Source organism: Apodemus sylvaticus, chromosome 3 (genome assembly GCF_947179515.1).
Source record: "Apodemus sylvaticus chromosome 3, mApoSyl1.1, whole genome shotgun sequence".
NCBI lineage: Eukaryota > Metazoa > Chordata > Mammalia > Rodentia > Muridae > Apodemus > Apodemus sylvaticus.
This window is the reverse complement of record NC_067474.1, coordinates 146,690,707-146,709,699: the sequence shown is the minus strand read 5'-3', so window position 1 is coordinate 146,709,699 and position 18,993 is coordinate 146,690,707. Positions and strand designations below refer to the sequence as shown.

Sequence of the window (18,993 nt, the reverse complement as noted above, 5' to 3'; positions counted from 1 at the left end):
TGCTCCCTCCTACACCACAGATAAGAACCAGGACTATTTTGGCTGCTCTTCCCTGCTAGAGGCTCCAAAGAATCAGAGATCTGAGCTAGGGATACAGCTTGGCGGTAACGTGTTAAAGCACGTGCCTACCATGTGTCTAAGGCCCTAGGCTTGGTCTACAGCACTAGCACCAGCACCAGCACGGCTGCTACCACCATCACCACTATCAAAAAAAAAGGGGGGGGTTTGTAATTCTCACCAGGTTTCAGTCTCCTCAACTGCAAAATATAGAGACTAAGTTAAGTGATCTTTGAGAAACTTCCAAGGCCTACTGGAAGGCCTTGAGGTTGAGGTTGAAGCAGCAAGGACCACTGAGAGCTCAAGACTAGCCTGCAACACAGTGACTTCTAAAACATCTGGATCTGCTGGTGAGCTGTGATAACCTCCTCACTTGGGGAACATCCACTTGTGTGAATGGTAGAACAAGTCAAGATAGTGCCCGTTACCAAGATCCATGTGATAGATATACAATTGACCCAAAGAATATTCCAGAGAAAATTGTGGGGTTATTTATACTCTAGGAGGGTCCCAGACCAATCTGAGAGAATTATCCCTGAAGAAGTCCAAAGGAAAGAGGAGGCATCTCTGGCCCAGTCCCACATATCCAAGTCAGACCCAGAAGCAACACCCTATTCACCCCTAGCAGGTTTCAGCCTAAGGGAATAAATCCAAACACACACACACACACACACACACACACACACACACACACACACACACACACACAAATCACACAAATCTCATAGCCCTGGATTGGCAGTGTACCAACCAGTTTGAATGTTGGCACCATGATGGGACTTGTATTTTGAAAGTGAAACTAGGGGCTCAGCGGCTAAGAGCACTGACTGCTCTTCCGGAGGTCCTGAGTTCAAATCCCAGCAACCACATAGTTGCTCACAAAACCAACTGCAATGAGGTCTGATGCCCCCTTCTGGTGTGTCTGAAGACAGCTATAGTGTACTTACATATAATAAATAAATAAATCATTTAAAAAAAAAAAGAAAGTAAAGCTGGATGACAGGGTCTTTCAAATCTCCCTCAAATGATGAAATTCTTCAAGTGTGCACACTAGAGTTTACTGTGGAGTATTTGCATATCACATTAGCTCAGGAAAAAGCCCAACGTTTGCTTTCTGAACTTCCACAATCCTGTTGCCATCATCATTGGGTAGTTATGGGGTGATCAGTGAGCTGGTGAGATTTGGGGTAGAAGAATGCTGCATGTGAGAAGCAGCAGCAGCAACTGTCTGTACCCCATATTCTGTAATCCTGTTCATTCCCGGAACAGATATATGCCTGCCCATAATGGCAATGATAAGTCATTTTGAGCTGTTTATAATAATCAAACAAACAATGCTGCACTGATGACACCTGCAGATTTCTATGGTCACATTCAAAAGGCAAACGTACAGGAGCCACAGCCATAGCCATCACAAGGAAACCGCTTCTCAAGGCAGTTAGTTCCTCTTTAACAGGATCAGCAGCAGCAGGGACAGGACCATGTGGGGACACTGGGTCCAGGCACTTACAACTTCTGCTTTCACTTCAACTTTTCTCACTGGCCAGCTAAGGGTGCCTTGAATGGGGGCAAACAAGTTCACTTCATAGTTTCCTCTTGCAAAAGGCAAATTTCCTTACTTAAAGTTGTGCATCTCATCAGATCTAATATGTTTTAATAGCGGCGTATGGGCACAGGCCTGTAACACAGAAGGCAAAGGTAAGAATTCAAGGCCATCCTTGGCTACCTAAGACTTTGTCTCAGTATCTACCCTTTCCCTCTAAAAACCAATGTTCACTGAGGTCAAATAACTACCTGACTCTTCAAGACTACAGTCTTACCAGCATAGTCTAAACTGTTACAATAAAACATTTAAAGTGTGACAGTGGGCAGGAGAGGTGGCTTTGTGGTTAAGAGCATTTGCTACTCTTCCAAAGGACCTGAGTTTGATACCCAGCACCCACAGGAGGTGATTCACACCTGTGTATAATTGAGACCGCTTCTCCCTTTCTCGAAAAAAGCACAACTATTGAATACAGCAGTCCTCCTTACAGTGAAGTGAGGACAAGGAAGAAAACTTCCTCAAAGGCTAAAGCACACACCCACTTCCTGCTGAAACACAGGGTGGGGCTGAACTGACAAATATAACCACTCTTTCCAAACACAAGGCTCTACTGACAATTCAGGGTGGGTGACTGAAACAATGTCCAACAGAGCTGGCAGGACAGAGACATTCTGCAGTGGACAGAGAAAACACACCTATGCAAACCAAGTAAGAGCTTATGATTTAAAACTAAGAGAAATTTCGAACCCAATAAAGGAATGTCCTCTGGCCTAAATACAGTCGATGTAAAGAAGCTTCCTGTTTTAATTTGGCTCTCAGACACCCAGGAAACGGATTTCTAGGCTGCAGTAGCACTCCCGAGTACACTGTACATCCAGGGCCCAGCCTTCCTTGCTAGTTCCCCAACTTTCTATTATTCTTTGGGGGCGAGCCCACCTCTCTCTCATCCTTACTTTATTACTCTCCAAGCTTATTACTTAGTCACAGCTTCACTCTTAAAATTAAGATCAGGGGGATTATCTCCTTCAAAATTAATTTTTTTCTAGAAATTTTCTCCATTAGTGACCAAAATTAGGTTCTATTTTTCAGGAAAGCAGGTTCCACCTTGTTTCTCAAAAGATAATGCATTTAAATTGTGAGTTAGAAACCTGGATCCGAGTTCTTACTCTAATGGTGACTGGAAATTGGGAATAAGATTTTAGTCTGTTTGGTTAGTTTAAATGTAGCTTACTCTTAAAAAAAAAAAAAAAAAAAAAAAAAAACTCAAGAAATGCTATACGGAACTGAGACTGGTATTCTCAGCTCTGAAAAAAAAAACATTAGTTCTCTCACTCCTTTTGTTTTTTACTTTTTAATTGCAAAAGAGATTTAATCATAGAGTATTTCTTGTATCTCTATTTTGCCCCAATTACTTGTTATGAAGCCATTTGGACATCAAAAGATATAGAATATTGTCACTAATGATTTTTAGTTACAAACAGAAAGTATTCTTTTCTTTTCTTTCCCTTTTTTTTTTTTTTTTTTTTGGTTTTCCAAGATAGGGTTTCTCTGTATAGCCCTGGCTGTCCTGGAACTCACTCTGTAGACCAGGCTGGCCTCGAACTCAGAAATCTGCCTGCCTCTGCCTCTGCCTCCCAAGCACTGGGATTAAAGGCGTGCACCACCACTGCCAGGCATACTTTTCTAATCTAAAGTTAATTTCCAGTAATATTCATCACCTTTTTTGTTTAGTTTTGTTTTTGGTTTTTTTTGTTTGTTTGTTTGTTTGTTTTGTTTTTTTCGAGACAGCGTTTCTCTGTATAGCCCTGGCTGTCCTGGAACTCACTCTGTAGACCAGGCTGGCCTCAAACTCAGAAATCCACCTGCCTTTGCCTCCCAGAGTGCTGGGATTACAGGTGTGGGCCACCACAGCCCGGCTGTTTAGGTTTTTGATACAGGGTTTCACTATGTAGCCCTGGCTGGCCTGAAACTCACTGTGTAGATCAGACTGGCCTGAATTTACAGAGATCCATCTGCCTCTGTCCTGAGTGATGGGATTAAAGTTATATGCCACCATGCCAGGCCCTAAATTAGCCTTAATTAAATAAATATATAATGAATAATTTTCCTCATCAACAGAAGAGTTTTTTCCTAACATTTGTAGAGACCAGATTTTTTTCAGCTGTCATCAATTAAACATTAAATTACACAAGACCCCCATCAATGATCAGAGAACCCTGTTTAAGAAAGAGTGCCTGAGCCAGCGGAAGCAGGAAGTGAGTGGTATGGAATGCTGATTTCCAGGAATGACCTGTCCGTGCACTCCTGGGCCATACTAACAGGAGCTAGAGCTGCACAACCATTCTCTGTGCCGGAGGCTGAACCCTCAGCCACTCCCACATGTGTGCCAAGACACACACAAGCACCACCCACCAAAAATAAATGTTTTAAAAAATTTTTTTTGGAGACAAGGTTCTCTCTACATAGCCCTGGCTGACCTGGAGCACACTATGTAGATCAGGCAGGCCTGGAACTCAGATTCTCCTGCCTTTGCCTTCTGAGTACTGGAATTAAAAGCACGCACCATCACGCCAGGGTAAAATAACATTTAAGATATTAAAGTAGTAGGAGGACTAATTAGAAATAGGTAGTCAGCCAGGCGGTGGTGGCGCACGCCCGTAATGCCAGCACTCTGGGAGGCAGAGGCAGGTGGATTTCTGAGTTCGAGGCCAGCCTGGTCTACAGAGTGAGTTCCAGGACAGCCAGGGCTACACAGAGAAACCCTGTCTCGGAAAAAAAACCAAATCTAAAAAACCAAAAACAAAAAAAAACAAAAAAAAAAAAAAAAAATAGGGAGGCAATCGATTCATGTGGGAAAGTAATAAGAAAGGCGAAGTGAATATGATCAAGACACATTACACACGTGTGGAAATGCTATACTGAGGGTTGGAGAGAGAGGATCAGAGTTCTCCAACAACTACAAAACAAGCTCAGTGGGACAAAAAAGTTCTTGTAATCTCAGCATCGGGGAGATAGAATTACAGATGACCTTGAACTTCTAATCTTCCTGCCTCACCTCCCAAATTACAGGATTACAGGCATGTGCCACCATGTCTGGTTTATGTGGTGTTGGAAACTCACTCTCCCCTTGTCCTTGTGCTTACCAATCAGGCATTTCACCAACTCCTTGGCAGCCGCAGTCCACAGCTGGCTTTCAGATGAGGTTTATCCCATCTTGCCTCCCTACTTTGGGGACAGATAGTATGGTAGGTACTACAATTCTTGGCTCATCAGTAGAAGTATGTATGGGGGTCAAACTTCCTCTACACAAGGCACTGAAGTACCTGCTGGTGGGTTAGATGAGGGGGGGGGGGGAAGAAAGAGGGTAGGAGCTCATCAGAGCTGAACTGCCCAGCGGCCATTGAATCTCACTCATCTGACCAACTGTCTAACTACTCATTTTAATCTTGGTGATGCCTCACTTCGTGTTTTGAGCTTCTTGATGCAGTAACTGTTCCTCTCTGGAAATGAACAGCCGAAAAAGTAACTGACTTCACACAACTGAGAAAGGCCAGGGAAAAGAAGGCTGCAGCGCAACAACAAAAAAGGAAATTCAGCAAAATGTTTTGCTGACAGCTCAGGGCAATACACAAGCACACCGTGTGGTCATGGAGCAAGCAGATGCAGCAGTCTGAAGAGTGACTGCACCAGGAGAGAGGGGAGAGACCTAGCAATCACAGCCACAGCTGAGCAGCAGGGAGCAGAGCTATGGAGCAAACTACCACGCACGTCCACACCGATGATTCTAGTCTGCCAGCCTGCAACAAGAATTCATTCCTGGAAAACTGTCACATACTCACCTGTCACAAAGACCCAAGCCACCAGCAAGTGGCTCAGAATCAGCAAAGGGCAGCTGTGCATCTACTTCCCCTCACGAGGTCTAGTCATCACTCAGAACATGGGGATTAGAGGAAAGTATCTCAAGGAGATGAAAAAAATAAATACCTTTCTGCCTTCTGTTTATTTCCAAGTAACCAAACCTAATAAGCACTGGGGCAAAGCTGCAAGAACACAAGCTAGAGAGAAATGTGAGGCCCAGCTACCACCACCACATTTTACCTTGGTATTCTGGCACGTTGGGCTAACCTCTCAGTCTGTTTCCTAACCTGATAAATCAATGATTCCTATTCTGTAAGATTATTATGAAGAAAAATAAAACATAAATATACAATGTATGATGCTGGGTTGGGACAGCTCAAACCCCAGCATTCATGTAGAAGCCAATGTGACAGCACAGCTTGCATCCCAATGACAGATACCCCCGTGATAGGAATGCAGAGACAGGAGGATCCCTGGCCAGCCAATCTAGCCTAATGGGAGCTCTAGGCAAACTGAGATCATGTCTCAAAAGAGAAGGGCAGCATTCTTAAGGTTGTCCTTTGGGCTCTATATTCACAAAAGTGCGGGTGTATAAAAAGTGCATGTATTCCCATATGAATGTATGCATACATGCATGAGCACACCCTCGTGAACACACACAATGAAAATAGCCAGGTAAGGTGGCACATGCCTTTGATCCTCACACTCAGGAGGCAGATTCAGACAGATCTCTGAAGTTTTGGCCAAGCCTGGTCTACACAGAGAATTCCAGGACAGTGAGAACTACATAGATACCCTATCTCAGATAAAGGCAGAGTGTCCACATAGACTAGATCCCTGAAATACCAACAGCAGTAGAAGCAGTGCTCTTACAAAAGACCCAGGTTTGATTCCCAGCTCACAACTGTCTCTAACTCTAGCTCCAAGGGACCCAACAATGTCCTGTGAGGCACCTGTATTCAAATGCACACACACACAGAGACACATAATTAACTAAGAGAGACCAACAATGTGGTTCCTCAGGTAATGAGTCTTGCCACCAAGTCTAACAACTTGAATTTGATAGCCTGAAATCAGTTATCCTGTGCAAGTTATCCTGACTTCCACACCTGTGTCCAAACACATCGATGATAATAAACAAATAAATGTAAAACCCTTAAGGGAAGAAGAATAGAGGGAGCTGGGAGGACACAGAAGTGTGCTCCTAAGGTTCCAATTCCAGCACAGAGGCTAAGGGAAGAGGGTCCCGAATTCAAGGCCAGTCTGAGTTACATAGCAAAACCCTGTCACAAAATCATAAACAAACAAAGGTAATACATTACACAATAGTTTCGAATTTCATTTTAGAATAAATTACGGAAAATACAGAAAGGTCACTTTCGGTGAACTTGTACTATATACTTCAACACTCTGAGACTACTAAGGGCAAAATGCACCAGGAGTCAACAAACAATTGGATGTGCCCTGAAGGACACATCTGAGAATGAATGAAGTGAGGGGCCAGAAAGACAGCTGCTGCCCAGAGAGTCGAGGTCCAGCCCAACACCCATGTAAAAAGTCTACAACCACCTGAAAACTCTGCATCCAGGGAATTCTACACCCTCTTATGGCCTCCACAGCTCAGACACACACATAGAAACACATACACATGCATTTTTTTAAAGTCTTTTTTAAATGCCTGGCTTGGTTTGGTTTGTTTTTGAGATAGGGTTTCAATTGTATAACCCTGGCTTATCCTGGAACCCATTTTGTAGACCAGGCTGGTCTCAAACTCAGAGATCCTCCTGCCTCTGCATCAATTTCTACTAGCTGATTTTTATTCTACTTCTTCTAGTTATATTCTTGAAATGTTTCTTCTTGAAATGTTATGTAATTTTTAAAATTAGTATTCTAGGGCTGGAGAGATGGCTCAGTGGTTAAGAGCACTGACTGCTCTTCCAAAGGTCTTGAGTTCAAATCCCAGCAACCACATGGTGGCTCACAACCATCTGTGATGAGATCTGATGCCCTCTTCTGGTGTGTCTGAAGACAGCAACAGTGTACTTAGATATAATAATAAATAAATCTTTAAAAAAAAAAATTAGTATTCTAGCCTCAAACTCATAGATCTGTCTGACTCTGTTTTCCAAATGCTCAGATCAGAGACATGTGCCACTGTACCCTGCTAAGAAGTTTTTGTTTTGTTTTTCAAAGATTTATTTATTTTATATATGTAGCTGTCTTCAGACACACCAGAAGAGGGCATCAGATCCCATTACAGATGGTTGTGAGCCACCATGTGGGTGCTGGGAATTGAACTCAGGACCTCTGGAAGAGCAGCCTGTGCTCTTACCCGCTGAGCCAGCTCTCCAGTCCCCTGCTCAGCATTTTTATGATGAATACTTTTAGTTAATATATAAGCTAAGACACATCACAGTGTGTCATGCTCACCTTTGCCACTCATGCCCCCAGAATAGACAGGTTTTTGATTTTTTAATTGTTTTGGGTTTGGACAGGGTAGAATTCACAGATTTGCCCAGCTCTATCCTCCACCTTCAGTGTGAGGACTGAAGGACTGACCACCATACCACTACAGATAGACAGGGCTTTTTTTTTTTCCCCAGACAGGGTTTCTCCGTGTAGCCCTGGCTGTCCTGGAACTCACTCTGTAGACCAGGCTGGCCTCAAACTCAGAAATCCACCTGTCTCTGCCTCCCAAGTGCCGGGATTAAAGGTGTACGCGACCACCGCCCAGAAAATAGACAGTTCTTAATGCGGGTATTTACAGTGTATACCATCATACCCAACCCAGACAGCTTTTAATCTCAGGTCCAGAGTCAGCTACATGTTTTATGCCTTTAATCCTAGTATAAAGAGCTGGAGCTAAAAATAAACAGAAAAAAAAGAAGCCCAGGCCCACTGGGCAGTGATGGTGTGTGCCTTTAATCCCAGCACTCAGAAGGCAGGGGCCAGTGGATCTGAGTTTTTGAGACCAGCCTGGTCTACAGAGGGAGTTCCAGGATAGCCAGAGGTACACAGAGAAACCCTGTCTTGAAAAACAAACAAAAATTTAAAAGACAATGCAACTCCATCTATGTTCAAAGTTCACGTTTTTTTCCCCTAACACACTGCTAACTCCTCACAAAATCTATACAATGAACAAATATGCTCAGAGTTCCCATCTCAGGAAAAGGACCCTGAGCTCCAGACAGGGTTCCTCTCCCTTAAAACTCAGACTGCATGCTAGCACAGGAAGGCTTCCTGACGTATTTACCCTAGAACGGAAGTGGTGTTAATGAGAATAACACCTCCCTCCCTCCTTCTCTCTCTCTCTCTCTCTCTCTCTCTCTCTCTCTCTCTCTCTCTCTCTCTCTCTCTCTCTCCACCCAGCTACTCAGGGGCTTCGCATCTCTTACTGTAAACAACATAAACACTGGTTCATTTAAAGTGCCAGCCTTGGATGACACGTTTAGATGCTACTGCTTTCAAAAAACAAAAACAAAAAAACAAAAAACAAAAACCCCCTCCAGTTTCTGGCTGGCTGGGCACTCGAGCTGTGGCTGCTGGCTGGCGCTCTTATCTACAGGGTCCCAGAGAAGCCCTTTAAGCCTCGGTCTCTGCTCACTGCTCAGTGTGTGAGACTGTTCTACCAGGGACTTCTTTAAAAAGCATCTAATCCCTCATCTTTTTTTTTTAAAAAAACAATGAATCAAAACATATTCCTATGGGTAATTCCTACACTACATAAGTATATTTTTAAATAAAAGTCTTGCAACTTTTTTCTAAAAACACTTGTTTTTACCCAAGTCAAGAAAGTAATGTCAGAAATTTGTTTTCCCCGATCTCTTATAGGGCTACTGAAACGATGTCTTTTTAAATTACTAATTGTAAACAGCTCATTAAATATAATCCAATTACTTTAATTGTAAAAAGGGAGTAATCGAAGTATGTACATGTATTCTCACCTAGTGCATTTAATGTATCAAATTAATCTTTTCAGCATTAATATTTTAAATTAACCTTTGACTTTGGAAAAATGTAAAAATGTCTCTCTTTTAAAACATATGCACATGTGTGCAGAGCTGTACTTACTGGGTTTTGCTGCAGTTTTAACCACAGTCATTTTTGGCAGGACTGGTTTCTTCCTTCAGAAGGCTTGGTTATACCCTCCCTAGCCCAGCTTAACTGGTTCCCTATCTGCCATAAATTACATGAAGCTCTGTGTAAAATTCCAGTGCTTAAGTGGGACAAGAGCCAAAAGATCAATTCTGTAGCATTCCAGTCCACAGAAACGTCACCTGAAAGACAATCCCATACAAAATCTGTTTCCAGATCTTTTTTTTATTTTTTATTTTTTGGTTTTTTGGATCCCCCCCCCCCCCCCAGACAGGGTTTCTTTGTGTAGCCCTGGCTGTCCTGGAACTCAGAAATCCGCCTGCCTCTGCCTCCCAGAGTGCTGGGATTACAGGCGTGCGCCACCACCACCCGGCTCTGTTTCCAGATCTTAATGGTCCAGTGCTCTACGTTTCCCACTTCCTAAGTTCTACTCTGTCCTCACCAACCAGCCTCCTGGGGCACCAGGCGCTCTCCTTCTCTGGGCTCTGCCCCTCATATTTCCATCACCACTCTGAGCAGCCATCTGGCTCTCTGAGTTTTACACTCTCCTGTTAAGCAACAGTAAATAAACTATGTAGCTAAAGTCTAGGAACTGCTTTGAAAATGGGCTCCATCATTTTTGAAAGAACATCAATTAGAAAAGAGAGGGAAGAGGATCATACAAAAAAAGAAATGAACAAATTTGATCTTGGGTCAAATACTTGCACTTAGAAAGCTGGGGGTGATGGTCAGGAGTTTGTGGCCAGTTTGAGCTATGAGACCCTATTTTTTAAAGTTGAGGGTTGACGAGATGGCTCAGTAGGTAAAGATGGCTTGCCACCAAACCTGACAACCTGACCAACAATGGTTGAAGAAGATAACCCAACTCTTCTTAAAAATTTTCTGCATGAGTATATTGCCTTCATGTATGCATGTTCACTGCATGCGCTTGGTGCTTGCAGAGTCCAGGAGAGGGCCTCGGGTCTGATGGAACAGTAAAGACGTTGTGAGCCACCATGTGGGTGGTAGAAATGGACCCCAGGTCCCCCAAAGGAGCAGCAAGTGCTGGGAATGGCTGAGCCATCTCTCTAGCCCTCAGCAATGACTTGCAAACTGTCCTCTGACCTCTGCACATGGACTCAGCCCAATCACTGGAACAGACTCTTGAGAGTTATCAAAAGTCAGCATGCGGAATGGGGCCTTGAAACCTGATGATGACCACAGCACTCCAGAGAATGGCATCATTAAAAGAAATGTCACAGATAAGAGGGGCAGCAGCAGCCAAAAACTAAGCCCTATTCAAAATTTCAATGACTCAAGTTTCATCTTGATAACACTGGTATTTCTGTCCAAAATATATCTTATTAGGCAGCTCTTGAAAGTTAAAAAGGTGTCTTTAAATGCCTGCTGACCTAAAATTGCCATGTTCCATACTTTAAAGGGATTGATTCTGTGCAGGACAATAAGATGCCAGATTCTGCTCAATGGAGATCAGAACACTATTTGGTGAACCTATTCTGCACCTGTACAAGTAAAACAAGGCTGGCCTGCACATCCCAGAGGGAGAATGGTAGTTATGTGGGCTCTCCCTATGACCTCTTGGCAGAAAATGTAAGAAAGTCCTTTTCTGAGGCGAAGGGGCGGGCCCAGGACTTCCAACTGCCCATTCAAGCAGGGCTACAATTCCCTCCTCCATAATTAAGTTCCCTTTTCACTCTCCATGCATGCATGAGTTGCTGTGACACTGACATGGGGCCCTGACATTAGCCTTTGAAGGTCATTTAAGTCTTTCCAAGCAGCCCTAAAACATACGCATCATCCATTCTACAATGCCTGAATGTAGAATTTGGCACAGTCCTCAGAGCAAATCACCCAAAAATTAAGAGGGCTCCTAATATATGAATCATAAAATGAACAAATCAAAGAAATAAAACAAAGTAAAACTCAATTACTCAAGATACAATAGTAGGCTAGCTGAGATGGTTCATGCCTTTTATCTCAGCACTTGGAAAACACGGAGTAGAGGGTCACTGCAAGTTCAAGGCTGGCCTGGTCTACTTAGCAAATTCTAGGCAGCCCGGGCTATACAGTGAGACCCTGTTGTCCTCTAATACAGAGAGAATGGGCTTATCAATCACACCAGTTTATCTGGGAAAGCAGAAAAAGTTACTCACAGCACAGCTGCTTATATGGCTCAGGCCTCATCCAATTCCCCTTGTCTGCAGCCCCGTGGACCTTGCTGATGGCTACCCATTACACCATGTTCTTCATTCTCTGCTTAAGTCTGACCACCTTCCACACAATTCCTACCAACTTGTTTTTTTTGGGGGGGGGGGGTTGGTTTTTCCAGACAGGGTTTCTCTGTGTAGCCCTCGCTGTCCTAGAACTCACTCTGTAGACCAGGCTAGCCTCAAACTCAGAAATCCGCCTGCCTCTGCCTCCCAAATGCTGGGATTACAGGCGTGCGCCACCACCGCCCGGCCCTACCAACTTCTATGGTCTTCTGCGATTAAGCACAAGTGAAGCATCTCCTTAGGCCTTGCCAAGAATCCTGAAGCCCTCTCCCCATGTCCTTCTGGTTCTCTCCTTTTTAATCTTAGAACTAGAGATTAAACCTAGGGCCTTGTGAGCACATGGCAAGCACTCAGCCCCAGAGCTACACCCTCAGCCCCCTTTGCCCTTTTAATACAGGGTCTTGCTAAGTAGTTGAGGTGAGTCTGAATTCCATCTTCAGCCCATGCAGGCCTTGAACTCTCAATCTTCTTGCCCCTGCACCCTTCCTCACCAGACCATCACACTGGGTTACCAGCACTGCCTTTCTTACTTGCCGTCCTGATAACCTGAGAGGTTCTCCGAGGCTGGCAATATTACTCATCCTTAGTCTTAGCACCTGCAACCGTATTAGGAAGCAGGAAAATGAACAGAAATTGAAGAGCAAAAGAATGAGGCTCTTGGGCCTTAACTCCCACAAAGATAAGGATGTGGATAGTGTCAGGACTTCTGCTCCTACAACTCTCTGAGGGAAAAGAGTCAATCTTCATAATACAAAGCAGAGTCTGTTTTAGGTTTCATTTTTCAAGACAAGTTCTCTCTACATAGCCCTAGCCATCCTAGAACTCACTCTGTAGACCATACTGGCCTCCAACTCAAGAGATCCACCTGCCTCTGCCTCCTGAGTGCTAGGATTAAAGGTCTGCACCACCACACCCAGCATCTGTTTTAGTTTTTTTGTGGGTTTTTTTTGTTGTTGTTGGGAAAGGGTCTCCTGAAACCTAGGGCTAACTTAGAATGTAACCAAAGATGGCTTTGAACTCTTAATCCTTTTGCCCCTACATCCAGGATTACAGGTTCCATTGCTGGAGATCAAACCCAACAGCTTCCAGAATACCAGGCAAGCACGCTACCAAACAAGCTAAAACCCCAACACTAACTTCTATTAAAATGTCTAGCAGCAGCCCGGAATTGTGGTGGACACCTTCAATCCTAGCATTTCTGAGGCAGAACCAGGTGGACCTCTGTGAGTTCAAAGATAGCCTAGTCCACACAGTGAGTTCCAGGAGGGACAGGGAGATACAGAAAGACCCTGTCTCAAACAGAACAAAATAAGATACCAACAGCTTACCAGTTCATGAGACAGTCAGTCATGAGCGCCAAGGAAGTGATGAAGTCCCCAATCTGGGACACAGAGGGAAAATTAGTTAAAAATTAGAAACCAGTGAGGCTTCTAAAAGTAATACACATACTTTAATCTTAGCACTCCAAAAGCAAAAGTATATGGATCTCTTGAGTTCGAGGTCAGCCTGGTCTACACAGTGAGATCTAGGCTAGCCAGAACTGCACAGTGAAGCCCTGTCTCTCTCTCTCTCTCTCTCTCTCTCTCTCACACACACACACACACACACACACACACACACACACTCCCTACCCCCAAGTCAATCAATATGATTGGTCTGCCAATTCCACACTTACATTTTATCCATGTTTCTCAAAGCTCCTAACATGACAAACACATGATAGTGCTATATCATCAGGTGAGGGAGAAAAACTTCCATAAGGCCAAGGAAGGTCAGAAGAGGATAAGTCATGAGAGTTAGCACATGACTAAGCTTCAGGGAAATCCACAATGTTTTAAAGCCTCCAGGCACTTGGTGTAAATATTAATAAAACACCAAACCCACCCACCCACCCTTCCTTGCTTCCTCCCTCCCTCCCTCCCTCGTTTTCCCTCCTCAAAGAACTCTCCACTACCTTCCTTTCCAGTTTCACTCCACCTTCCTTCGCCACCTTTTCCCTCCTCCCTCCTTCCTCTAGAAACAGAGACAAGGCTGGCCAGCAGGCACACACACACACAGTCCATGAATGGCAACACCAAGAGCACACTGCACGGTGGGGTCATGTCATGTGCCTGTGTGCATTCTCTCACTGGTTTGTGCTTTTGAGACAGGAGCTATTCTGTGGCTCTGGCTGCTCCAGACTCAGTAAGCAGGGCAAGCTGGCTTCCAAGCCAGAGATCCACCGCCTCTAATGCTGGGATTAAAGGTTTGCACCACCACCCCATAACAAAATTCAAATCCTTGATCTTCCATCTCAGCCTCTTAAGTTCTGAGGTTATGGGATGGGAAAGAGAGAGACGGTATCTTTAATTTCAGGTAGACAAAGCAGCAAGTGCAGAGGCAATGTTCCAGGAACAGCAAACAGCTTCGTGGGGCTGACAGACAGGAAGCAGGGAGGGAAGAGCCTAATAAGCTGGACAGGAGCAGACACGAGGGCCGCACACGGAGACTCAGCGCTTAGAGTGCGCTGGAGGGTACTAGGAGCCGCGGACAATTGAGGGCAGAGAGTAACACAGTCAGATCTGCATTCAGAGCTCTCTTTGACAGCATGTGGAGAATGTTCTACAGGAAGGCTGGGAGACTGAGGCAGAAGCACTTCTAATTGACTGAAAGGATGGATCTATGGGTCAGGAAGGGAGAACTGCCAGAGAACTGCTGTCACTGTCTTCCCTTAACATTTAAATTACATTGCCCTAAGAGCAGTAATTTTTAGGAGTGGTTTTTGTTTGCTTGTTCTTTTTTGTTTGTTTTTGTTTTTTTTTCCAAGACAGGGTTTCTCTGTGTAGCCCTGGCTATCCTGGAACTCACTTGGTAGACCAGGCTGGCCTTGAACTCAGAAATCCACCTGCCTCTGCCTCCCAAGTGCTGAGATTAATGCTTGCTTGTTTCTTGAGATCCAGTCCCACACTACACGAGGCTGGTTTCAGACTCTTTGTATCCGAGGATGGCCTGAATTCCTTATCCTCTTGCCTCCAACGTCCTGGGGTGACAGGCCAGTGCCATTATGCCTACTCTTTACGCAGTGCTGGGAATCAAGCCCAGGTTGTTCTGTATACCAGGCAAGCCCCCTACCCTGCCAACTCAACTACCACCAGTCCTAGGTATGGTTTTATATTCTGAAAAACTTGCTTTATGTTTGAAGGCAAAACTAGGGAGAATAGGAGACTATCGTCAATAGTTACAGCTCTTCATAACAATCTGTAATCATTTATAGCTATAAGCATTTGAAAGGTCCAGCAAACAGCATGGTGGCATCTACCTTTAGTCCCAGCCCCCAGGCGATGGAAGCAGGTGGACCTGTATGAGTCCCAGGCCAGCCTGGTCTACACAGTTAACATCTCCCGCTCTTCTCTAGATCCCGAGGTTTTAAGTTCCCAACAGCCATGTGAAGCCGCTCACAGTCTGTAACCACATCTCTGTGGCTTTGGTACCATCAACTAGCCTCCATGATATCTGCACACACACAGAAACAGACACACATTCACAAAAAGAAGAGAGGAAGGCCAGAGGGATGGCTTAGCGGGTAAAAACACTTGTTGCACAAAATGAGTTCAATCCCCAGAATCCACAATGGAGAAACTAGACTCCTAAAGTGTCTGTCTGTCTGTCTGTCTGTCTGCCTCTCTCTCTCTCTCTCTCTCTCTCTCTCTCTCTCTCACACACACACACACACACTCACACACACACACACAAATGAATTTTTTTTTAATTTTTATAGTTTTTAGTTTTTAGTTTTTTGAGACAGAGTCTTAATATGTAAACCAGGCTAGTTCAAACTCACAAAGAGTGAGTGGAGGAAGAAAACCTATTCCTGTGAGTTATCCTCTGACCTCCAGACACACATTGTAGGATGTAAAAAAAAAAAAAAAAAAAAAAAGCTGGACAGTGGTAGTTGGGAGGCAGAGGCAGGTGGATCTCTGTGAGTGTGAGGACAGCCTGGTCTCAGAGCAAGCTCCAGTGTAGCCAAGGCTACACGGAGAAACTCTATCTGAAAAGAAAAGAAAAGAAGAGAAGAGAAGAGAAGAGAAGAGAAGAGAAGAGAAGAGAAGAGAAGAGAAGAGAAGAGAAAGAGGAAGAGGAGGGAAAGGAGAAGAAGAAACAATAGTAGGAGTAGGAGTAGTAGTAATAATAATAATACCCAGTAGTTTTGGTAATTTTTTTGCCAGTATGATGAACCAACATTATCACAGTTTTAATCTGTACTTTCCTAATAACTAACAAGGCTTGGTATTCCCAATTCTTTTTCAATAAATGACCTTTTAATTTTTCCCAAATGCCAAGACTAAGCAAGCACCTCTGGAAGCTGGAAGATTATGGAAAGTGACAATGTGGAGTGGCTGCCCCCAATAACTAACCAGAAGACTGGTCTCTTTCAACAACAGGTAAAACCATATGACCAAATCTAAGCCATATTAAAACCCAACAGGAAGGCAAGTGGCCAATGCTTCTCTGTGATGGGTCAGGATAGTAAAAAACGGAGACAGAAACAGGGGACACTCACAGTTATTAGGCAGATATGTGACAGGTGCCTCTGTGAAGTGGCCAGGAAGAGCAGAAGCTCAAAGGCGTTCATTCTTAACTACATACTGATTTAGAAGCCAGCCTGTGCTATACTAGACCCTGTCTCAAAGAACCAAACCCAGCCCATCATGCTGACACATGCCTTTATTCCCAATTCAGGAGGCAATGCCAGGCAGATTTTCGTGAGTTCCAGGCCAGCCAGGTCATTGTATTTAAAAAACAAAAACTGGGTCTGGAGAGATGGCTCCACAGTTTCCCACATGGCAGCTGACAACCTTCTGTAACGCTAGGTTGGAGTTACAGGTAACTGGATATCCTCTTCTGGCCTGCTCAGGTACCAGGTGAACATACACACGCAGGCAGACGCTTATGTGCCATAAATAATATCATTTTTAATTCAGTGTACTTTGTACTAGAGTAATTTGAAAGCTTGTTTAGTGATTGGCCAAAAGATACTATCCCTCTCTTAGTGAGAGTCAACATCTAATAGGATTCCCTTTAGCAGAGCACGATTGCAATAACTGTGATTACAACAGCGGTGGGCACTCTGAGGCTGACAGATCAATGGGACAGGACACATACCCTGGATCCCAGACTGCCATAACCCTTTCTAATAAACATTAACACAGCCCTATGACCATGCAATAAGGTTATTTCCAAGCAGGCGACAACAGTATTCATTTTCTGCCAATCTAGTAGTACTGATGACTTTCCCAGCTCCACTCCTTGTAGAAATCATGTTAATAAAGGTGTTTTGGGATTTATGGTTTTAAATGCCAATATTTTAAACAACAGGACAAATGTTACAAAAATTCCTGCTGGTATTTTTCAGACTTAGAGGAAATAGAGTCTGACAAAGAGTATTTCCCAAGTGGTCTGATACAGGGCAAACAAATTAACAAAATGGAGAAAAGAAAATATGAAATGTATCAGGTAAAGACCTGACTTCTATTGGCAAGAGAAAAACAAAAGCATCTATACTATATTAGCAAGTATCTATGGAAAATAAAATTCAATAATAATTAAAAATCATCATGCCTTGTCACATATTAAACCTGAATTTACCAAGAGGTATCCTTTTAGAGTGTTCATCTTGGTTTACATCAATGCTTCCAGTAGGGTTACCAATAATATTCTCTCTTGCTTTCTTAAAAAAAAAAAAGATTTTATTTTGAGTATGAGTATTTTATATGTGTGTATGTATACATGTGTACCATGAGCAATTCTGGTGCCTGAAGAGATCAGCAAACATTGTATAGACAATTGTAAGCCCCCATGTGGGATGGGAAACACAATCAGGTCCTCGGAAGAGCAACCAGTGCTCTTAGGTGCTGAGCCACCTCTCCTGCTCACTTCTCTCTTGCTCTTAAAAGTGAACCAAAGGCTGGAAAGGTGGCTCAGCAGTTAAGAACACTGCTTGCTCTTCCAGAGGACCTGACTTCAGGTCCCAGCACCAACATGACAATTAAGAGTCATTGTAACTCCAGTTCCAGGGACCTGTGAACTCTTCAGACCTCTGAAAGCACTGGTGCACAAGCATTAATGCAGGCAAGATACCCATAAACATAAAACAAAAACACATTTTTAAATTTAATTTTTTTATTTTTTAATTTTTGGCTTTTCAAGACAGGGTGTCTTTATGAAGAAGCCTTAGCTGTCTTCTGTAAGCAGGCTGACCTTGAACTCACAGACTCTCCTGCCTCTGCCTCACCATCTCTCTAGACCTATTGTTTGGATTTTGAGACAGGGTCTCTCTCTCTCTGTAGGCCAAGTTGGCCTGGAACTCAGAGATCCACCTGCCTCTGCCTCCTGAATGCTGAGATTAAAGGCCTGAGCCACCACACCTGGCAAGCATGAGGTTTTAAAAACAACATGTATTACTGTCCCCATTTTAGCTACCTCACTATGGATTAATACATTAAAGACCAGACATAGCTCAATGGTTAGGAACACCAGCCACTGCTCCAGAGGTCCTGAGTTCAATTCCCAACACACACACATGGTGGCTCACACAATCTGTAACTCCAGTTTCCAGGAGATCCAACACACTTCTGGCCTTTATGTATACAAGGCACAACTGGTAACACAGACACCAGGCACAATTCCTACACAGACACACATGCATTCAAAATACCCATACACATAGAATACAATTTTTAAATAAAGATCCAGAGAGGTCAAGTGCTTTTTTTACTCTGGGCCACAGAGTCAACAGGCAACACAGTCAGGCCTCACATACCTGGGTGTCCTTGTGCCTCCACACCCACGACTGTCTAGGTGAGGTCTAGGATCTGCTTCTGCACAGCTTAGGGAAGGAGCTTTCTCAAAACCCCTGCTACTCAGCTAAAGTACTTTCAGGTTCAATTCCTGAAGTTCAGGTGCTCCTGACTGATTTTCCTAAACTCCTCTGAATTTTGCAGGCAATAGTTTATTATTAGTATAGACTACACACATTTTTAAAACAAGACCAATTCTGATCTGATCTAAAGTTTATCTCTGCACTCCAATAACAAAAAGTCTATGAAAACACTAAATAATTGTAGGAAAAAATGCTTAATGAACTGTTTTTAAGCATTGTAAGAATCTAATTTACATAGATTAAAGTGT

General features: G+C 43.7%; 1 protein-coding gene across 3 annotated transcripts in view; it reads right to left on the bottom strand.

Moving 5' to 3' along the window:
• The window catches only part of Wasf2 (WASP family member 2), a 64,449-nt gene that overhangs the window by 27,527 nt on the left and 17,929 nt on the right, over positions 1-18,993 (bottom strand). The window contains exon 2 of one of the 3 annotated variants that reach the window (XM_052177619.1): positions 13,155-13,207. The exons of the other annotated variants lie outside the window; for them this stretch is intronic. The gene's annotated coding sequence lies outside the window, so the exon portion shown is untranslated. The remainder of the gene's footprint in view (positions 1-13,154; positions 13,208-18,993) is intronic. 3 annotated transcript variants of the gene reach the window in all.